The sequence below is a fragment of the Phyllobates terribilis genome, unplaced genomic scaffold (assembly GCF_046119375.1).
Source record: "Phyllobates terribilis strain yellow unplaced genomic scaffold, ASM4611937v1 Scaffold_3__8_contigs__length_932513732, whole genome shotgun sequence".
Classification (NCBI taxonomy): Eukaryota; Metazoa; Chordata; class Amphibia; order Anura; family Dendrobatidae; genus Phyllobates; species Phyllobates terribilis.
In genome coordinates, this window is record NW_027362763.1 from 735,512,676 (window position 1) to 735,537,023 (window position 24,348).

General features: G+C 45.0%; 1 protein-coding gene across 14 annotated transcripts in view; it reads right to left on the bottom strand.

Moving 5' to 3' along the window:
- NRXN1 (neurexin 1) overlaps window positions 1-24,348 on the bottom strand; it is a 1,901,072-nt gene that overhangs the window by 1,824,904 nt on the left and 51,820 nt on the right. The gene's annotated exons all lie outside the window — the stretch shown is intronic.

The window sequence follows — 24,348 nt, forward strand, 5'->3', positions numbered from 1 at the left end:
GTATAGGGTCAGGGAACCCAGAGGCAAGGGTTTTACCAACAAGAGGCCTGAGGGAGCCGGACATAAGTGGATCCCTGGTGGGGAAGGCCAGAGAAAAGGAACGTCAGAAAGGGAGCTCAGGATCACGCTCCAGAATTACCTGGGGGTTGGCCGAGTCCAGGACCTGGTGGACGCAGCACGGCTCGGGCGGTCACTCAAGGCCGGAGTGACCAGCACAACAGCAGTAAGTAAAAACCCTGAACTGCACAGCCCGACTCTGAGTCTGATTACCATCCTCACTGCACCACCACAACCACCACCCTCTACAACTGACCCCCTGAGGCTATACCCCTCCCGTTGGGGGTTATACTATCAGAAGCTGCACACACACCATCAGCCTCAGCGGACCCTGCTGCAGCGGCGGCCGTATTGACCGCAAATCAACGGGTGGCGTAGTCGACACTAAAGAACATCCAGCAACATCTGTAGGACTGCCACACACTGAGCTTGACACCCTGGGCACGGACCGGGTCACCGCCACTCGGAGACTACAACCCCCATCTGATCCGGCTCCGGGTATCCCCCAAACAACACTGGCCCAGGGGGCGCGTCAACTTTAGCGTAGTCGGCAGGATTTCGTGCCCGCAACAACCGGGTACTGCGTGCCTGAAGAAAAGTTCATCGTTACCTCAAAAAGAAGTCTCCCGCCGGTTCCGGAGGGTCCCCGCCAACGGACCCCATCACAGGTCGTTTCCCGCCGGTTGTCCGCCATTTTCAGCTTTTTCCCGCCATCCATGGAGTTTCCCGCCATTGGGAGACGATTCCCGCCATTTCCAAAGATTTCCCGCCTTGGAAGAGCGGACGCCATTATGGGCGTGCCAGAGGGTGGCAAAAGGCCACCTCCCATCGTGGGCCAGGTCGAAGAATGGCGCCAAAAGCGGAAACCGCGCCCACCAACAGAGACTGTGATGCTGGAAGTGTCCATCAGCGTGAGAGAACTGCCCCTGGAACTGACAATCACAAAGTTGCCCCGGGACCACCCTCAATGTGGGCGGAGACAGAACAAGAGAGCGAAGATGGGTGCAGCCTGGAGGAGTCTGGAGAGAGCGCACCCGGAGACAAGAAGTCTGGAGAGGACTCCGGAGAAGTCGTACCCGGAGATGGAAGGAGAGCCAGGCAGCACCGACCCTGTGGTCAGGAGCCTGCTGCAAGCAACAACCCCACTAGGCTTAGTGGAGATCCTGGCACAGCTCCCCCGAGACCGGGAGTGTGCGCAGACCGCGCTGGAGCGCCTCGCATGGAGGATGGCCCAGGTGCAGCGAGAGACGCTGACGGAGTGGAGCCGAGAGATGGCCCTGCAGGCAAGAACCCGCCAGCGAAGCACGCCACCCGAGACGAGGGGACAGACCGCCTCTGAGGATGGTGCAGGAGGAGTGAAGGCCGGAGACGGCGCCGAGAAGGGAGCTGAACGAATGGAGGCAGGTAAAGGGGACGTCTCTACCCCGAGCCGGGAAACCGCATGCCTGCCCCAGCTCCCCGTCGCAGAGCCCGAAGTTCCCCCTGCCGTGCCCGTCGCTGCATCGTCACCGCCGCCGACTAGGCCTCAACCGGAAACCGCGGCCGCGACCCCTGTGACGTCACGCGCCTCAACCCTGAGCGCGGCGAAGCAGGAAATACCATCGGCCTGGTCGCAAGGTCTAGTACCTCCGGGCGCCGCAATTCCAACAGCGCCCCCTACCTCCGCGGAGTCACCGGCCTGGTCGCAGGGCCGAGTAACCACGGGCGCCGCCGTTCTTACGGTGCCCTTTGCCTTTAGGGTGCCCCAAGCCTGGTCGCAAGGCCTGGTCAACCCGGGCGCCGCTACCATCAACGCGCCCTCAACATCTAGAGTGCCGCACCTGGGTGAAAATCTATTTGCCCAGCATACGTGCCCGGATGGGCAGCCCTTTGTATGGCCCCAGGAGTACATTCAGCTGGAACTCCAGAGAGCAAGGCCCATGTGCGAGCCCCTGATTCCGGTTCCGAAGCCCGTCAGGAGGACCCAGCCCCCGCTAGAGGAGGCACAGTTTGAGTGGGACCCCACCGGAGAAGACCTCATGGGGTTCACTCAGGAGACTCGGGCGGCCGCAGCGGAGCGTGCAGAGTGCTGCCGGCAGCAGCTCGAAGTCTTCGAGAGGGAGCGGAGAGAGAGGCGGGTCCGGGAACAGCAAGCACAGATAAGGAGCGCGGAGCAGAAGAGCCGGACCAGGAGAGATCCCCGTGCAGCTCATGGTCCCCGTACCACCGGGACTGTGATTAAATTCAACCTGCAGCATGGGTGGGGCTTCATTAGAGACCATCATACCCCCGGCGATGTCTTTGTCACACGCAGAGACGTAGAAAGCCATCTGCCAAAGGGACACAGAGGTCGTGACCTGTATGTAGGGGACGAGGTCACCTTCACCCGGCACAAGTGTGCCAAAGGACCCTACGCCCTCCATGTGCATCGCCTGACGGAGGAGGAGCTGCGGTGTGAGGAGGAGCAAGAGGACCCGGGCGGGTCTGAAACTGAAACCAACCAACAAGAAAGAGCAGGAGGACGCCGTCGTTGAAGTACGGTAGAGAGAGACTGTATAAAGTTGCCCGTCGGGGTACCAAGAACTGTTACTTATTTAAAATATGTTCCCAGTTGGGACAAAGTGTGAACTGATGCCCGTGTGTCCCTAGTTCCTAATACCTGGCCGAGGACTGAGAGCGGCCATATCCCCTTTGTATATAGTTGCGCTTCCTAAAGCGCCCCCTACTGGTTTTATAGGAAACTGTTGTTTTTCTTGAAGAGACTGTCGCACTTTACCCGGTCACAAGTTGCACCGTGACCGGAGGAACCAGAGACAGGAATGTTTACAAGAATGTTATTTATGAAAACGTTTTATTGCTGATATATATATGATGTTTTATATGTTTATATGTTGATGTTTATGAAAAAAATTGTATGTTTTGGATGTTTATTCTCTTACAGCCCGAGGACGTGCTGTGATTTACCAGGGGGGAATGTAGCACCCTGAGGATTCGGCTGCTACAGGGGTATTACACCTCAAGCCAGAGGTGTGGTATTCCACTCCCGGGTAAGGATGGAGTGTGGAACTGAGCTCAGTAGGCTGCATGCACTACATACATCCCATTTCCGGGGGACAGATCAACGGTACTCCCACCAGTTTATGTGCAGGTACGATAGTGTCTGTCCCTGGCTGGAGTGGGAGGGGGGTGGAACATCCCAGTAGTGTAGGGGCAGATAGGGGGAGCAGTCTGGGTAAGGCTAGGAGCTCATTGGGTGCTGGTCACCTGAGCTCACACATAGAGGGAGTATATAAGGTGGGAACCATCTTAGATCAGGGTCAGACAGGCAGACAGCTACCAGTCAGTCTTTTGTAGAGGGTCAAGCAGTCCTGAAAGAAGAGAGAGAGGAGAAGAAAAGGACCCAGAGGGGAAGAAGAGGGAACCCCAAGAGCCCAAATACAAGCAACAGGGTGAAGGGTTGGCACAAGGGTACCGGATCCCAAGCTGGTGGAGGGCACTAATCCTCAGCCAGAGACCGGAGGTTGTGGGCAGGATCTGCCACGACCCCCCACTAAATCCACTGCGAAGGCACACCAAGTATAGGGTCAGGGAACCCAGAGGCAAGGGTTTTACCAACAAGAGGCCCGAGGGAGCCGGACATAAGTGGATCCCTGGTGGGGAAGGCCAGAGAAAAGGAACGTCAGAAAGGGAGCTCAGGATCACGCTCCAGAATTACCTGGGGGTTGGCCGAGTCCAGGACCTGGTGGACGCAGCACGGCTCGGGCGGTCACTCAAGGCCGGAGTGACCAGCACAACAGCAGTAAGTAAAAACCCTGAACTGCACAGCCCGACTCTGAGTCTGATTACCATCCTCACTGCACCACCACAACCACCACCCTCTACAACTGACCCCCTGAGGCTATACCCCTCCCGTTGGGGGTTATACTATCAGAAGCTGCACACACACCATCAGCCTCAGCGGACCCTGCTGCAGCGGCGGCCGTATTGACCGCAAATCAACGGGTGGCGTAGTCGACACTAAAGAACATCCAGCAACATCTGTAGGACTGCCACACACTGAGCTTGACACCCTGGGCACGGACCGGGTCACCGCCACTCGGAGACTACAACCCCCATCTGATCCGGCTCCGGGTATCCCCCAAACAACACTGGCCCAGGGGGCGCGTCATATCCATCTTCACTTTTCTGCGAATTTCATTAAGGACTTTAGCTTCTTTCACAACTTGCTTGTAAAACTCTTGAAAAACTACCAATCACATCATAATTCCTAGGTGGTCATATAAAGACATACGTAGCATAAACAGCTCCTGACAAAGTATTCAAAGTCATGTTTTGGGGTTAGTTCAAAAGCTGATCCCCTCGCACCACTCATTTCATAATATGAAATGGACACATCTATAAAGAACGGTATTTCTTATATTTCTAAGCCAAGTATGTTCACTCACCATATAACTGAATACTCATCAAAAATATATTACAAGCCTTTAATGATTCCATTTTAAAATCTGGGACAGATGATCTTTAATATTTGCATCTAATTTATCTGGAATGTTAAAATTATCATTTTTCCTGCTATGTGAGATTTTATTACATCTGCTAACTTCGAATTTGAGATAACTACCATAAGAATATTTTGTATAGTCACATAGGATTAAAAAGTCCAAATACTTAAAGCAACATGTTCTCTTTGTGGCCCAATCAATGCTCTAAGCATAGTAGACTAAAGTAAAAAAAACTCAACTGATAAGTGATAAACTTGTGATCTCTGATACCATATTACTGGGACCCCCGTTGAATGACAGTCTCACGTTCCATGTTCTTCCTCACTTACATGGCCATGGTGAGTAGGACTTGAGTAGAGCATTAGTTGGGAATATGTGTTGTTGCTCTATTCAGACTTTATGGGAGTGAAGAAAACATCCTGATTCCCACAGCCATGATATCATGCCACAACTACAGACCAAATGTAAAAGTTTGGTATATGTATAAAAAAAAAATACATTTTGGCCAAGTGAAAGTAAATTTTAAGAGTTTGGAAAAGTTTATTTTTCAAATGTTACTTCCAAGTTCTAATTCAAACCAAATTTCCAATTTTAGATAAAATTAGTTTCATAGGGTCCATAGATAATGATTCAGAGTTAGGGCATGTGCAGACAAACGTTTAAATCGGACGAGTGCTAGCTGCGGTTTTGACGTTATTCAATATGGCCGTACACATGTCCGATTTTTTCCTCAGACCAAGTGCTCAGAGGAAAAAAATTGCAGTATGCACGATTTGCCTCCGAGAATCGAATGGCACTCGCCCATTCATGTCTATGGGTCCCCATGAAGTCCATGAAAAGATAATGATGAGTCCATGAAAATCCCTGCATGGTTCGATTTTCATGGACTGACATAATGGAGAAGGTGGAGAAACTTTTTTTGTCTCTCCATCTCCAAGAAAATCAGACCCCACTCTGATCAAACTTTGATAAGCATAATCCGATCATTTTTCTTGGATGAAGAGAAAATGGTCATCTGCACCTGAATGAAGTTGGCATCTTCATAAATAGCCACCACGGTCTTAGACTTCCCTATGCAGATCAGTCTTAAGAAACCCCAAGAACGCGACCTCTCTACTACTCATTGATGGATTAGCGCCACTGACAATGATACTGTTTCTATCCAGTCTGGGTCTTGCAGGGGTTGGCATGTCTCCGATGTCTTAAGATCATTAAGTTGGTAATGACCACTTTATGAAGATGCCAATGGGCCTACAAAACAAAGGAAAGGTGGAAGGATCATTCATGAGAGCAGAGCACCAGTTAGGTTGACTATAGATTTGCAAAAAAATATTTTAATATAGAGTTATTTTAAGTGAAATTTCAATTTGATATAAGACATTGGATTTGTAAAAAAGAAAAAGAAGTTTCACCATATTGTGGCTCCGGATACTCATACATTCAGTCATTTATATTCATAGACTCACAGTAATAGACTCATTAGGGGAAGATCTACCTGTCTAAAGAACTCAACTATTTCCAAATCGACCAGAGCGCTTTTGAGAAATATCCAGAAGAAATAAATGTTATACTAACAACTGATGTGTCGTGAGATAGCCAAAGGAAATTCAGGATACATGTATAGAAATAAAGCACCAAGGTCAGCCGCACAGCCCGTGGCTATTGACAAGTAGAGGGCACTAGAAATAGAACATAAAATAGAAACCGAACATAAAAAACATCACAAAAAAATAACCTTAGAACATTAAATTCAGAGATATTAATGACAAGTCTCCATGCTCCCCTCAGCCTCCTCAAACGTAACCTCCGATTTGGGGTTATACCATTATAGATTAGCTGTGACTCATCAAGTCCTGTTAACGCAAGTGGAATGTGGATGAACATATTGAGAATGTTCTGCTTAGACGTCTCTGTAGAACAAGACGAAAATAATAACGGAATTAATTATGTTTCATTTTCTTGCATTTGTGGATCGGTTCCTCATAGTAAATCACTTTAAAAAGGCATTTTGGGCTGTCATAAGCAGATTCTTCCACTAGTCCTTTGTAAGAATCATTTATTGTCGTCATTAAGAGAAAATAGGAAGGTTTCTAGTTAAAAGTTTTAGATACACAGAAGACAATCTGATTAAAATAATTAAAGATTAAATGGGAGCAATTTGCAATGAAATAAATTACAGCAAGAATATGAATGCTATTTTTAATGTTGATGACTTAAAGTGCTTTTCTGAATGAAGTCATTGGTGTCAGCTTCTAAAATCCCTGGCAGGCGGATGATTTTGCAGGTGGAGGTTGCTGATGGCTGAATACGGCACATTGATATTGCATGTGACTAGAGTTGGATGGTTATCAATTCGCAAGACCTGGTTTAGCATTCACGTCAGTAATATGTAGCCCTGAGCACTGCCTCTTACCTGACGGCATCCTCTTTTGATTTGCCGGCATGGCATGACGTCATTGTTATGCAGTCACGTAAATGTGATATTGTGCCAGGCTTGCTAGTCAAAAAAAGTGCTATGGATGCCGGAAGATAGAAGGTGGTTCACAGGGTCCCCATTTGGTGGCAACAGATGACTGACCTGGCTGCTGGATCAGGTTTTGTAAATTGAATTTTACCATTACTACATGTGATAAGTTCAAGTGAATGATGGACCAAGTAATCCACAGAATGGTTGAGTCCGCCAAGCCAATTATTTCTCAGCTCTGACTCATAAAGAGGTCCTAAATGGTGGACCCACCAGATTGTTTGGGTCCTCCAGGCCAATTACTTCTCAGCTCTGACTCATAGAGACATCCTAAGTGGTGGACTTCGTATTGGGTGTTCAAAAGCCCCAATACAGACTTACTATTTGGCCTTGCAAATATCGAATCAAGCTGTGGTGGTAGTATAGTGCATTGGAGCTACATGTGAAGAGCAGCCACTAATACCTTTTGTATTATAATGGACGGGCTATGTAATCAGCAATTGCTTTAGAGATTTCTACCTTTGTAGGTCATATCAATAAGGGTTACCTTTGTTAGACATCCCTTTTCATCCTATAGCTACTAATTGACTGCATTGGTTTATTTCACCAGGTAACAAGAAGTTGGACCACCAAAGAAAAAAAACAGAAACGTGCCCCTGAGGGGAGCGGTTTGCATTAGGAGGCAATGACTCATGTATAATCAATTACTTTTACAATTTTCTCCCGGTCAGAGGCAATAAATTTGTCCTTCCCAATGTGTCAACTCAGCCCACCGATAAAGGTCACGGCTTGATGTGAACACCACACGGCTGGTTTATATTCATACAAAAGACTGGGGATTCAACCAACTGTATCCAATGCAATAAATATGCAGTAAACGTAAACCTTTCCCATGTCCAAAGATTTACTGGCATGAACAAGTGTTAGGTTACGTGACTGTTGACTAATAATCTAACATTACATCCAAGGACAACAGCCTAAAAAAAAATTATTTTGGGTAAAATCTGTGAATGCTTGCTACTTCTAGGCTGTAGGCTTAGAGATTGGACCAAGCCAGAATGCTTGAACTTGTATCTATAACCTGTCTTGTGAGTGATCTTCTCTAAAATAATCCAAAAAATAGAACAAAAAGAGGTCAACTCAATAGATGGAATGTCACAGATTGAACCACTGATGACCTATCCTTAAAGGGGTTGTCCACTACTAGGACAACACCTGCTTGATCTGAATGTTTGGCACAGATAAAATAAAAACACCTATACTCACCTCCCGTGCTGGCGCCGTTCCATCGGTGTCGGTACTTGCGTGGTGCCCGGCACCCATTCAACGTTGGCGTCACTGTCCACGCCTTCGGAAAAATCTAACATCAAGAGGAAGTCAGAGCTTCCTATTGATATTCAATGTGTCTGAAGGCAGGGACAGTGACACCAACGCTGATTTGGCACATGGCTCACATGTCATAACAATCCTACGAGAGTCCCGGGAATGCGAGTGCTGACACGGGAAATGAGTATGGGTGTTTTTATTTTACCAGTGCCAAACATTCAAATCGAGAAGGGGTTGTCCTAGTAGTCAGCAACCCCTTTAAGATAGGTCATCCCACTTATAGCTAATGTCTTTAACCCCAATGACCTCATATTAATATCCTATATATGGCCAAGGACTTAAAATCTAGAGGGCACCATGGTCATATTATGGATCTATGTGATATAGACACCCATAAACTATGGGCCTTTATACTATATTTTATTCAGAGGTACAAAAATGTTTTTTTCTTAGGGATTCTGTGCAAATCATGTCATGTTCCAATAGAGATATTTTAAACATTGATTTTAATAAAGAATATGGTGGCACCAAACCATAGCACGCATGTGCCAATAGTTGTGTAATACAGAAGGTTGGGGGCTCCATATTTTGTGAATGTCTGTGCATGAAGCTTTGCCACCTACATGGGAAACAAGTGTCATGTTAGTGACTTGTATTACCTACTTGTTTATGGAAATATTAAAATGGCTTTTCCAGATCAGAAAATTAATAGCCTATAGACCATCAATTTTATGTTGATGGGAGATCCACACTTGGCATGGTGGGAACCCAAGGAGTCTGTTATTGATAACATATTTCAACAATATGCCATCAATATTCCTCAGTTCTTAACATTTCTGTGGACATTTAAGTCATACCTCCAACGCTAACCTTCTTCTACCAAGAATTATGCATCCTTAACCGTGAACACCACGTACCATCCCAATCCAGAATGCCCACTTTTGGGTGGGATTTACATAAACCACAAACCCCTTTCACTCAAGGAGTCCCATGAAATTAAGGATAATTGGTAAGTTTGACATGAATGCATAAAAGACTTAGAAGACTGCAGGAATATGGGAATATTATGTTGATTATTGAGTATAGATTTCATATTAAGAAGTTTTTTCTGCATTGAATAAATGCCAGCCATGGTGATATAATACCAAAAATTAATATATCTAAAATACGCTGTACAACTACAGTATATAGTTAGTAGCAGGGGCGTAATGACCGCAGTCACAGAGTTTGCCACCACAAACGGGCCTGTGAGGGTAAGGGGCCCGCCGACGCCAGCTCAAACTTCAACTGGATGTGCGTCTGCGGACGCACATTCCACTGAAGTGTCTTGCGGCACATAGACCTGCCAGGTCGGTGCGTGACAATACATGCCAATCAGAGGCCAGCAGTTGATGTCGGCATGCACACAACTGGAGCGTGTGGCAGTGACATCATGCGCTCCCGTCGCTTGCATGCTGCAGTAAGCTGCCGCCTTTAGAAGAAAGCACCGGGCGGCGGGGGAGCGGAGGGAAGGTGAGTAGAAATGTTTACTTTGTTCTATGCATTAAAGAACTGCGGGAGAACGGGGAACATATACCAGGATGGGGGATATATATACCAGAATGGCGCCAAGGAAAAGGGATATATATACCAGGATGGGGGATAAATATACCAGGATGGGGCCCAGGAGAAGGGACATATATACCAGGATGGAGCGCAGGATAAGGGATACACATACCAGGATAAGTGACATATATAGTAGAATGGGGCCCAGGATAAAGGACATATACCAGCATAGATATATATATACCAGGAAGAGGATCGTACATACCAGGATGGGAGATATGTATACTAGGATGGGCCCAGGATAAGGGATATATAAACAAGGATGGGGCATATATACCAGCATGGGGCCCAGGATAAGCGACATATATACCAGGATAAGGGACATATATACCAGGATAGGGGAAATATATACCAGGATGGGGCCAAGAAGGGGAACATATATACCAAGATGGGGAACATACATACCAGGATGGGGGATATATATACCAGGATGTGCTACATACATATCAGGATGGGGGATGTATACCGGGAGGGGGGCCATATATATATATTTATATATACCAGGATGGCGGGGGGGCCAGTCCAAATCTTGCACCGGGGCCCATCGGACTCTAGTTACGCCACTGAGTAGTAGTATAATATAGATTATAGCAATGTGTGAAGCATGTGATATAATATACTGCACTATAAGGGCAATAACTAAATAATACATTACAGCTATAAATGTATAAAATCATGGAGCACTTTATATAAGATAGGAGAATTTTTGGACTTGCCACAATGCACCGTACACCACTCACATGAGTCATATCACACGCAAAGTATCAAAAGGAATTATTTAAAATATATTGCTGACCAACATAAATGTACCTGGCAGGAGCGCCTTCTAATGAAAAACAGCTTGCACTCAAACCAGACGAGATAAACATCTTGAAGGTCATAAAATATTTATAAGTGCTAAAAACCAAGCACAAAACATCACTTATATTCACAAGCCTCCATACAGAAGGCTATGCATGATTAGGCTCTATGTTTCAGGGCGAGTGCTTCATTTCTTTCATTGTGTGCTGTTTTAGCTCTTATAAATATTTTACACGCCCTAAAGCTTCTTCCATGGTCCAATTTAACAACTAATTGCACACTAAAGCAAAGCATGGTAATATATATCATGATATTGTGAGATAAATAAAGATAGAAGATAGATAGATAGATAGATAGATAGATAGATGATAGACAGATAGATAGATGGATAGATAGATAGATAGATGATAGACAGATAGATAGATAGATAGATAGATAATAGATAGATGGATAGATACTGTAGATAAATAATACCTAGATAAATAGATACATAGATGGATGGATAGATAGATACTGTCTAGATAGAAGATAGACGATAGATAGATACTGTATAGATAGATACTGTATAGATAGATAGATACTGTAGAGATAGATACTGTATAGATAGATAGATGCTGTATAGATAGGTACTGTATAGATAGGTACTGTATAGATAGATACTGTATAGATAGATAGATACTGTATAGATAGATACTGTAGAGATAGATACTGTATAGATAGATAGATACTGTAAGATAGATACTGTATAGATAGATACTGTATAGATAGATAGATACTGTATATATATAGGTACTGTATAGATAGATACTGTAGAGATAGATACTGTATAGATAGATACTGTAGAGATAGATACTGTAGAGATATATAAATACTGTATAGATAGGTACTGTATAGATAGATAGATACTGTAGAGATAGATACTGTATAGATAGATACTGTAGAGATAGATACTGTAGAGATAGATAGATACTGTAGAGATAGATACTGTATAGATAGATAGATACTGTAAGATAGATACTGTATAGTTAGATACTGTATAGATAGATAGATACTGTATATATAGGTACTGTATAGATAGATACTGTAGAGATAGATACTGTATAGATAGATACTGTATAGATAGATAGATACTGTAGAGATAGATACTGTAGAGATAGATAGATACTGTATAGGTAGGTACTGTATAGATAGATACTGTAGAGATAGATACTGTATAGATAGATAGGTACTGAATAGATAGATACTGTAGAGATAGATACTGTATAGATAGATAGATACTGTATAGATAGATACTGTATAGATAGGTACTGCTATACAAGTAAAAACCATCAGATACTTAGTTAACATTTTGTTATCAAATAGTGTAAAAGCGGTTGTACTGTGTGAAGGTGCATCTCAACACGGATGGTAGCACAGTGTATATATGTGTTTGTATATTGGCCACAGCGGTGTATTTATGCACCTGCATATTAATTTAATATATTAATTTAATACTTTAGTACTTAATGTGTGCAGACATTTTTTTTTGTATTGGTGAGTGTGGCCCCTCCCGGACTGCGCACCCTTGTCAGCCCACCTTTCTAATAAAGGTTTCATTACAAGCTAAGCCTGGTTCCTATCTCTTCCCCATTTCATTTGAGACCTGTCTGGGCACATGGAGAGGTCATTAGAGTCATCCAGTATAGAGGTCACCTAGTTGTGGTTGGATGGCTTTTACACTTTCTGATAAAAAAAATCTTCACTAAGTACCTTACATTTTTTACATGGATAGCAATAGTGGAATTTGTGTATTCATTAATAGCAGTGTGCTGACACATAGTGTATGTATATATTTGTATACTGGGCACAGCGTATGTGTGTATCTGCATATTAATTTAAAGCAAATCTGTCAGTAAGTTTTTGCTACGAAATCTGACAGCAGCATAATGTAGGGGCAGAAACCTTGATTCTAGAAATGTATCACTTAGTTAACTGAATGTAGTAATTATGATTAGAGATGAGCGTTGTTCTACTCGAACTGTTCGCCAATCTCAAATTCGAGCTGTTTTGGGCGGTGTTCGAGCCGTTCGGCGAACACGAACAATTTGAGAAAAATTCGGCTGTTCAAGGTTATGTTCGATAACTGTTCGTGCACCAAAATCATAACTGGATTTTTTCTCAGTAATGATGAAAATTAATGTTAATACGCAGTTTGAGTGTACAGCGGGGTGGGGGGAGGGGCAGGGGATGGATCTCTGCAGGAACAATGAAGATCTCCATTTTTTTTTCTCTTTCCAGCATTTACAGTGGGGAGGTGCAATCTGTCAGCCTATCAGCAGCGCACACACGGAGCAAAGTGCTTTTTTTCACACAAGCAAGGGCATGTGTCATTGGCAGTGTATGTCACATGTCCTTGCCCTATAAGACCAAGCCATTTTCCCCGTCGCCACCATTTTCTCACTGCTGCAGCTGCGTGTTAGATGTCACCGCTGTTGCTGTGTGCGCTATACCTTGTTAATTTCAAGCCAATTTTCGCACAAATATACAGATAGCTTGGGAGTAGGGAATAGTTGTGATTGCAGTCCTTTTAAGGACTAGGTTACAGCATTTCTTACGACTTTTATCAGGGAGGTCTGTGCTCTTAAATAGATAGGTTGTGGGAGTAAAGACTAATTGTAATTGGAGTCCTTTTCAGGACTAGGTTACATGAGTTCCTATCACTTTTTGCCAGGCAGGTCTGTGCCAGTGCTGTGCAAGTTTTTTTCACAGCATTTGGCTGAATCTATCAAAGCTAATCCTTTTTGGCCTATTGCAGAGTGTGTTAGTCAGTGGAGTAGCCTATCTGTGTTGCAAGATATACCACCTGTGTATAGAATACCAATTTTTTTACTGCACCTAGTGAAGTAAAATCTTTTGGGCATAGCATCATTCCATTAGTCCATCTATACTGACCTCCATCAGGTTGCAAATTAAAACTAATTTTTATCTGCATCTACAGTACCTCTGAAAAAATATTTGGGCTTCTAGCTGTGTGTGGGACTTGTTCTATTAGTCCATCTATACTGACCTCCATCAGGTTGCAAACTGAATATATTTTTTTCTGCATCTACCTCTGAAAAAATATTTGGGCTTCTAGCAGTGTGTGGGACTTGTTCTATTAGTCCATCTATACTGACCTCCATCAGGTTGCAAACTGAATATATTTTTTTCTGCATCTACCTCTGAAAAAATATTGGGCTTCTAGCTGTGTGTGGGTCTTGTTCTATTAATCCATCTATACTGACCTCCATCAGGTTGCAAACTGAATATATTTTTTTCTGCATCTACCTCTGAAAAAATATTTGGCCTTCTAGTAGTGTGTCGGACTTTCTCTATTAGTCCATCTATACTGACCTCCATCAGGTTGCAAATTAAAACAAATTTTTATCTGCATCTACAGTACCTCTGAAAAAATATTTGGGCTTCTAGCAGTGTGTGGGACTTGTTCTATTAGTCCATCTATACTGACCTCCATCAGGTTGCAAACTGAATATAGTTTTTTCTGCATCTACCTCTGAAAAAATATTGGGCTTCTAGCTGTGTGTGGGTCTTGTTCTATTAATCCATCTATACTGACCTCCATCAGGTTGCAAACTGAATATATTTTTTCTGCATCTACCTCTGAAAAAATATTTGGCCTTCTAGTAGTGTGTCGGACTTTCTCTATTAGTCCATCTATACTGACCTCCATCAGGTTGCAAATTAAAACTAATTTTTATCTGCATCTACAGTACCTCTGAAAAAATATTTGGGCTTCTAGCAGTGTGTGGGACTTGTTCTATTAGTCCATCTATACTGACCTCCATCAGGTTGCAAACTGAATATAGTTTTTTCTGCATCTACCTCTGAAAAAATATTGGGCTTCTAGCTGTGTGTGGGTCTTGTTCTATTAATCCATCTATACTGACCTCCATCAGGTTGCAAACTGAATATATTTTTTTCTGCATCTACCTCTGAAAAAATATTTGGCCTTCTAGTAGTGTGTCGGACTTTCTCTATTAGTCCATCTATACTGACCTCCATCAGGTTGCAAATTAAAACTAATTTTTATCTGCATCTACAGTACCTCTGAAAAAATATTTGGGCTTCTAGCAGTGTGTGGGACTTGTTCTATTAGTCCATCTATACTGACCTCCATCAGGTTGCAAACTGAATACAGTTTTTTCTGCATCTACCTCTGAAAAAATATTGGGCTTCTAGCTGTGTGTGGGTCTTGTTCTATTAATCCATCTATACTGACCTCCATCAGGTTGCAAACTGAATATATTTTTTCTGCATCTACCTCTGAAAAAATATTTGGCCTTCTAGTAGTGTGTCGGACTTTCTCTATTAGTCCATCTATACTGACCTCCATCAGGTTGCAAATTAAAACTAATTTTTATCTGCATCTACAGTACCTCTGAAAAAATATTTGGGCTTCTAGCAGTGTGTGGGACTTGTTCTATTAGTCCATCTATACTGACCTCCATCAGGTTGCAAACTGAATATAGTTTTTTCTGCATCTACCTCTGAAAAAATATTGGGCTTCTAGCTGTGTGTGGGTCTTGTTCTATTAATCCATCTATACTGACCTCCATCAGGTTGCAAACTGAATATATTTTTTTCTGCATCTACCTCTGAAAAAATATTTGGCCTTCTAGTAGTGTGTCGGACTTTCTCTATTAGTCCATCTATACTGACCTCCATCAGGTTGCAAATTAAAACTAATTTTTATCTGCATCTACAGTACCTCTGAAAAAATATTTGGGCTTCTAGCAGTGTGTGGGACTTGTTCTATTAGTCCATCTATACTGACCTCCATCAGGTTGCAAACTGAATATATTTTTTTCTGCATCTACCTCTGAAAAAATATTGGGCTTCTAGCTGTGTGTGGGTCTTGTTCTATTAATCCATCTATACTGACCTCCATCAGGTTGCAAACTGAATATATTTTTTTCTGCATCTACCTCTGAAAAAATATTTGGCCTTCTAGTAGTGTGTCGGACTTTCTCTATTGGTCCATCTATACTGACCTCCATCAGGTTGCAAATTAAAACAAATTTTTATCTGCATCTACAGTACCTCTGAAAAAATATTTGGGCTTCTAGCAGTGTGTGGGACTTGTTCTATTAGTCCATCTATACTGACCTCCATCAGGTTGCAAACTGAATATAGTTTTTTCTGCATCTACCTCTGAAAAAATATTGGGCTTCTAGCTGTGTGTGGGTCTTGTTCTATTAATCCATCTATACTGACCTCCATCAGGTTGCAAACTGAATATATTTTTTCTGCATCTACCTCTGAAAAAATATTTGGCCTTCTAGTAGTGTGTCGGACTTTCTCTATTAGTCCATCTATACTGACCTCCATCAGGTTGCAAATTAAAACTAATTTTTATCTGCATCTACAGTACCTCTGAAAAAATATTTGGGCTTCTAGCAGTGTGTGGGACTTGTTCTATTAGTCCATCTATACTGACCTCCATCAGGTTGCAAACTGAATATAGTTTTTTCTGCATCTACCTCTGAAAAAATATTGGGCTTCTAGCTGTGTGTGGGTCTTGTTCTATTAATCCATCTATACTGACCTCCATCAGGTTGCAAACTGAATATATTTTTTTCTGCATCTACCTCTGAAAAAATATTTGGCCTTCTAGTAGTGTGTCGGACTTTCTCTATTAGTCCATCTATACTGACCTCCATCAGGTTGCAAATTAAAACTAATTTTTATCTGCATCTACAGTACCTCTGAAAAAATATTTGGGCTTCTAGCAGTGTGTGGGACTTGTTCTATTAGTCCATCTATACTGACCTCCATCAGGTTGCAAACTGAATACAGTTTTTTCTGCATCTACCTCTGAAAAAATATTGGGCTTCTAGCTGTGTGTGGGTCTTGTTCTATTAATCCATCTATACTGACCTCCATCAGGTTGCAAACTGAATATAATTTTTTTCTGCATCTAGCTCTGAAAAAATATTTGGCCTTCTAGTAGTGTGTCGGACTTTCTCTATTAGTCCATCTATACTGACCTACATCAGGTTGCAAATTAAAACTAATTTTTATCTGCATCTACAGTACCTCTGAAAAAATATTTGGGCTTCTAGCTGTGTGTGGGACTTGTTGTATTAGTCCATCTATACTGACCTCCATCAGGTTGCAAACTGAATATATTTTTTTCTGCATCTACCTGTGAAAAAATATTTGGCCTTCTAGTAGTGTGTCGGACTTTCTCTATTAGTCCATCTATACTGACCTCCATCAGGTTGCAAATTAAAAATAATTTTTATCTGCATCTACAGTACCTCTGAAAAAATATTTGGGCTTCTAGCTGTGTGCGGGACTTGTTGTATTAGTCCATCTATACTGACCTCCATCAGGTTGCAAACTGAATATATTTTTTTCTGCATCTACCTCTGAAAAAATATTTGGCCTTCTAGTAGTGTGTCGGACTTTCTCTATTAGTCCATCTATACTGACCTCCATCAGGTTGCAAATTCAAAATATTTTTTTTCTGCATCTAACCCAGCCAATAGTTTTGGCCTAATACCACAGTTTGGCCACTCAGCTCTGCTCGGTTACCATCCATTGTTTTTTTGTGCAAACAACTCCAGAGTTGTGAATTAGTTAACCACCAAAATGAGTGGAAAAAGGCCTGCTGCTGGTGGAAAGGGGAATAGGCGTGTTGGGAAGGGGAAAAAAGGTTGTGTCCGTGGGGTAGGTGTTAAAGCAACAGTAACATCTGCAGAAGAAAGACCATCTTCCAGCCAAACTAAAATGTCTACTTCTTTTAGCGGACAATGTGATAAGATCCCTTTCTTACGGCCACGCCAATCGCTACAAATTCCAGATGAGGCACAAAAACAGCAGGTGCTTCAACGGATATCAAGTGCTCCTTTAAGTGGGCTCTCCTCCACATCAACTTCAACATCACAAATACTCCAGTCCTCAAAGGTGTCACCCAAATCGCACTTGCTTCCTCACAGCTCCCAAATCTCCAGCTGCCCGTCTGAGTATGAGGTAGAACAGATCGTTGAGTCTGCAGAGCTGTTTACTCGTACTATAGCCTGGGAATCAGAGGTCGACTCCAGCGCTTCTGTGAATCCAGACGAGGAAATGATCTGCACTGATGCCCAGAATCTTTATGAGTCAGATCCAGGACCAGACGCAGAAGGTTCTGACCATAATGTAGACCCTCATTCCCAAACTGTAACTCCTGTTGGTGGAGACAATGAGGAAGACGATGATAAGACTCAAATACCTGATTGGAGCGACAACTTTAGTTTTTTGTCAGGGCAGGAACAGGTTGGCTCTGAGGACGACGGGTGTGATAACGCACAGGGTGATGATGATGAGGTCGGAGATCCCACTTACTGTCAACCCACAGTCAGCCAAGAGATGAGGTCAGCAGAGGAGGTGGAGGAAGATGCTAGTGACGACGAGGTCAGGTTGCGCCTTCCTGGACAGAGACGTAGTACTGGAAGCACGTCAACAACTGCATCCTCAAACACAACTCTGCCTCTCACCACAAGTCGTGGTGGCTCTTCAGGTCGCATGGGTGCTAAGCCTTGCATAGCCTGGGCATTTTTTCAGATCGATAAAGATGACCCAACTCGTGTTATCTGTAACATTTGTCAGCAAAAGCTAAGTAGAGGCCAAAAAATACATAGTTTGAGTACTTCATGCATGAACCGGCACATGGACATGAAGCATAAGTTGCAGTGGGAAGCTCAGTGTGCTACAATGCGGCCTAGCCGGCCGGGCCAACCACCGTCTGCCATATCTTGTGCATCCGCGGCCTCTTCATCCTCTGTGACTGGGGGGACAGCAGTCACACCTGTTTTGGGGCGCAGACCTGCCACCTCTTTACCCGCAACAGCCAGCGTGATTGGCAGATCATCATTTTCTTTGGAGGTGGTAACACCAGCTGGTGTTGAGCGCTGTCCGACATCGATAGCACCACCTTTGGATGAAGGCAACCTAACATGTCCGCCTGCATCTTCCTCACAGACCGGCAGTTTGCCGGGGACACCCTTATCAACCCCGTCTAAGCACAATAGCCAGCCCTCGGTCCCTCAGATGTGGACAAGTAAAAGACCATTTCCTCCTAGCCATGAGAAAGCTAAGAGGTTGAATTTCACCATCTGCAAGCTCTTGGCTACAGAAATGCTGCCTTTCCGCCTGGTGGACACAGAGGATTTTCGAGACCTTATGTCCGTCGCAGTGCCCCAGTACCAGATGCCCAGTCGGCACTACTTCTCAAAGAAAGGTGTGCCTGCGCTCCACCAGCATGTCGCACACAACATCACCGCTTCTTTGAGAAACTCTGTGTGTGACAGGGTGCATTTCACCACAGACACTTGGACGAGTAGGCATGGACAGGGGCGTTACATGTCGCTGACTGGGCACTGGGTAACTATGGTGACAGCAGGACAAGGGGCTGCTGTCCAAGTCTTGCCGTCCCCACGAGTTGTGCGTCAATCCTCTTTATGTCAAAGTTCCTCCACTGCTTGTGCCTCCTCAACCTCCTCTCAGTCTTCCACCTGCACCCAAAGCCTGTCTGGTCATGCCACAAGCTTTCTAACTGCGCAGAAGGGATCCTGCACACCTCCTTACTATGCTGGCAGTAGGGCTCAACGTCATCAGGCGGTTTTTACATTGAAATGTCTGGGAAATGTGAGTCACACAGCTGAGGAGTTGTGGTCAGCTCTGGAGAACCAATTTCATGAATGGTTGTCTCCACTGGACCTGAAACCAGGGAAGGCCGTGTGCGACAATGCTGCAAACCTGGGTGCGGCCCTTCGCCGGGGCAATGTCACACACGTGCCTTGTATGGCTCACGTGTTGAACCTGGTTGTTCAGCAATTTTTAGCCCACTATCCCAGACTAGATGGCCTTCTGCAGAGGGCACGGTCGCTGTGTGCTCACTTCCGCCATTCACATCCCGCAGCTCAGCGACTTACATCTCTACAGAAGTCGTTGGGCCTGCCACTTCACCGGCTAAAATGCGATGTGCCTACCCGGTGAAATTCAACTCTGCACATGTTGCAGCGACTGTGGCAGCACCGACAAGCCCTGGTGCAATACGTTCTGACGTATAGCCTGGGCCAACGAGATTCAGAGGTGGGGCAAATCACGCTGGAGGAGTGGTCTCAGATCAGGGACCTATGCACCCTTCTGCACAGTTTTGAAATGGCGACGAAGATGTTTAGTGCTGACGATGCCATTATCAGCATGACTATTCCGGTGATTTACATGCTGGAGCACATGTTAAACAGAATTCGGAGTCAGGTGGTGGCACAAGAGGAGGTGGAGGAAGTAGAGGAGGAGGAGTTGTATGCGGAAGGGCTAACATCTGCAAGGTCCAGAAGGTCGGCAGCACCAAGGCGGCAGGCATGTGAGGGTGGGGGAGATGGTTTTACCAGGGCGCATGGTAGCAGCCAAACTAGTGAGGAAGGTGCAGGAGCCCAGGAAGAAGTGGAGGACGAACTGATGGAAGACTCATCAGATGAGGGAGACCTTGATCACATTTCTGTTGTGCGAGGTTGGGGGGAGAGGACAGAGGAAGGAAGCATGATTGTTACCTCGCCACCAACACAACAGGGACTTGGTGCTCCTGGATGCGCAACACACATGAGTGCCTTCTTGCTGCACTACCTGCAACATGACCCTCGAATTGTGAGAATTAGAAATAATCCTGACTACTGGGTTGCCACACTGTTAGATCCCCGGTACAAAAGTAAATTTGCAGAAATTATTCCTGCCATAGAAAGGGATGCACGCATGCAGGAGTATCAGCAGAGACTGTTGCAGAATCTTACATGTGCTTTTCCACAAAATACCAGTGGTGCACGTAGTGAATCTCACAGTTCCAACTTGCCAACCGTTGGACCGTCAAGTGTTCAGCACTCAAACCGTAACAGAACCACAGTTTCTGCTGTTAACATCAATTTTGCGGAATCATTTCACCACTTTTTTAGCCCATCCTTTGCAAGGCCACAGGAGACAAGAAGTCTGACACATAGTCAACGCCTAGAGACGATGGTACAGGAGTATCTCCAAGTAAACATTGAAGCCACGACTGTGTCACTGGACCCTTGCTCTTTTTGGGCTTCCAATCTGGATAAATGGCCGGAGCTAGCCACTTACGCCTTGGAGATCTTGTCATGCCCCGCAGCCAGCGTTCTGTCTGAACGTGTGTTCAGCGCTGCTGGTGGTGTGCTGACAGATAAGCGCACGCGGCTCTCCACTGATAATGTAGACAGACTCACGTTCATAAAGATGAACAAATCATGGATCCGAAATGACTTTTCTACCCCTGTGTCATCCTGGGGAGAGTAAAAGCTTGATGATTGGTTAAAATCACCCTACCAAACGTTTTAAGCTTTCAAATTACTAATCATGTTTATCTGTATCTTGACTGGAAAATAATTTGGGCTTTGTAGCAGTGTGCAGCACTGATCCTATTAGGCCATCTATAATAAGCTCCACCAGATTTAAAATTAAAAATAATTTTTAGCTGCATCTAGCCCGGAAAATAATTTTGGGGCTCCGAGATGCGCAAGACACATAAGTGCCTTCTTGCTGCACTACCTGCAGCATGACCCTCATATTGTCAGAATTCGAAGTAATCATGACTACTGGGTTGCCACACTCTTAGATCCCCCAAACTTTTCGATCAACCTTTTCATTTTAATAAAGACCAAAAAAATGGTCATTTTTGAAATTATAAGCATTAGCAGGTTGTTAGAAACTGAAATCAAACAGTTTTCAACTCAAAACTTTATTCTAGGTGATGTTACATTTTCACATAGGACCCCTTGTTCGAAAGGAGCTTCTGAACTCTCTCGTCCATTGAATTTGTCAGGTTTTGGATGGTTTCTGCTTCAATTGTTTTGCATGAGGACAGAATACCCTCCCAGAGCTGTTGCTTAGATGTGAACTGCCTCCCGCCATCATAGACACTCCTTTTAATGATGCTCCAAAGGTTCTGAATGGGGTAGAGGTCAGGGGAGCATGGGGGTCACACCATAAGTTTGTCCCCTTTTATGCCCATATCAGCCAGAGATGCAGATGTTTTATGTGCAGCATGAAATGGTGCATTATCATGCAGAAAAATGATCTTGCTGTGAAATACACGGTTCTTCTTCTTGAACCATGGCAGGAAGTGCTGTTTGAGAAAATCCACATACATTATGGAGTTCATCTTTAGCGCCTTCAGGGATCCTAAAGGGGCCGACAATCTCTCTCCCCATGATTCCAGCCCAAAACATTACTCCACCTCCTCCTTGTTGGCGCTGTAGCCGTGTTTGCGTGGGGTGTCCATCAACCAGCCATCCTCCACTCCATCCATCTGGACCATCGAGCGCTGCACGGCACTCATCCGTGAACAAAACAGTTTTGAAATCAGTCTTCATGTAATGTTTGGCCCACTGGAGCCGTTTCTGCTTGTGTGAAGTGGATAGAGGAGGTCGACAGGATGGCGTATGCACAGCTGCAAACCTCTGAAGGACCCTGCATCTTGTTGTTCGGGGGACGTTGGAGGCACAAGCAGCTTCAAAAACTTGTCTGCTGCTATGACAAGGCTTTTTTGCCGCTGCTCTTTCAACCTGACGTAATTGCCTGTAGGAAAGAGTCCTCAATTTGCCCTTATCAGCACGCACACGTGTGTACTGTGAATCAGCTACATACTTCTTGATTGCCAAGACACTTCATCCTGATCATCGCACAATGTTGATTGTAGTCATGCCTTGACCTAAACACTCCACAATTTGTTGCTTCTCAGCAGCCGACACATCCTTTTTCTTTCCCATTTTGGCAGAAAATGTAGGCTGCTTAATAATGTGAGAGAGCCTTCTTAAGTAGTCTTGCCTTTCATTGGACACACCTGCCAAACTAATTAGCACAGGTGTCTGCAATTGCTTACAGTGATATAAAGAGCCCTGACACACATCACCATCAATGAGTTTAACTGACAAACAAACAAATTCTTCCCTTATCACTCCTAAACACTTTTTGCATAATAATTTGGAACGCGGTGTACATGTGCTTTTCCACAAAACACCAGCGGTTCACGTAGTGAATCTTACAGTTCTAACTTGCCAACCGTGGTCTGTATGGAATTGTTCAATAAAGGGCCCAAAATTAAGATAACATAGATGGGAGAGGTCTCTATGAATAGGAATTCCTAAGTATTTGATACCCTGTGAGGGCCAGGCAAAGGGAAAGTTGGACTGAATGGAATCCTATATGGATTTGGGGAGGGAGACATCGAGGGCCTCAGACTTCGCTGCATTGATTTTAAAATTTTACCATGTAACAAAGTGATCTATTTCAGCCATAACAGCATGGATGGATATATGTGATTGAGTGATATATACTAGGACATCATCAGCAAATAGAGAGCACTTGTACTCGGTGCCTCCCACCTCAATCCACCTAATATTGGGGTTATGGCGAATTGATGAGAGCAGGTGCTCCGTCACTAGGATGTATAAGAGAGGGGACAGAGGACATCCCTGCCTTGTCCCATTGGTGATTGTGAAAGGTGATGAAAATGTTCTGACGCACCCCCTGGGCCTTGGGACACCCGGAGCCGGACCCTTTTTGGTGGATGCTGGTGGTTGTAGTCTTCGTGGCGGCGACCCGGTTCCGTGGCTCAGGGCGGTCAAACCAGTGGCGGAACTATTTATGTGGTTTTGATGTTTAAATGTCCGACTACGCCACCCGTGGATTGCGGTCAGAGTGAACCGCCGCTACAGGGCAGACCGCTGAGGCTGGTGTTGTGGGTGCAGCAGAGCGTAGCATAACTCCCCACGGGAGGAGTATAGCCTCAGGGCAGTGTATGCGGAGGATGGGGGTGATGGTGCAGGGCAGCAGCAGTAACGACACGGAGTCAGTGATGCAGTCCAGGGCCTTTACTCACAGTTCTTATTATCCAGACCACGTCTGCAGGTAACGGCTGCCCACGTCGTACTGTGCTCACCAGGTGAGGGGCTCAGACAACTCCCAGATAACTTTGGAGCACTTCACAGGACCCCCTTTGTGTGTCCTTTGTCTGGCCTTTCTTACCAACACTTCTGTCCGGCTGCCTCGGGCCTCCTCTTGGTAAACTTGGCGCCAGTTTCCCTGACCCTATGTGGTGCCTTCCTAGCGGGTGTAGCGAGGGGCTGCGCCACATAAAATGTCAGAGCCTCCGGTTTCTAGCTGAGGGTCGTTTCCTGCCTCCACTAGTTCGGGGACCGGTCTCCCCCTTTGGCCTGACCCCTCCACGCAGGTGGATTCGGGCGTGCGGTGGCGACTCGCCCGTCCGCACCCCTGGGATCCCTTCATTCCTCGTTCCTGGAGCCTTCTCCGCTCCTCTTCCTTCCTTCTCCCTCTTCCAGGCCTGGGCCTCTGTTACTAGGCCCGCCTCCGGAGCAGAGCTCATGCAGAGCCCCTGCTCCCTGCCACTTCTGCTCAGACTTCTCTGCACTGAACTAAGATGGTGCCCACCTTTTATACTCCCTTCTCAATGCACCCAGGAACTGCTTCCTCCCTGCTCCTGCACTACAGGGTTCCCCTTCCTCAGTGTTCCCTCCCCCCACTCCAGCCAGGGACAGGGACTGTCGTGCCCATCTC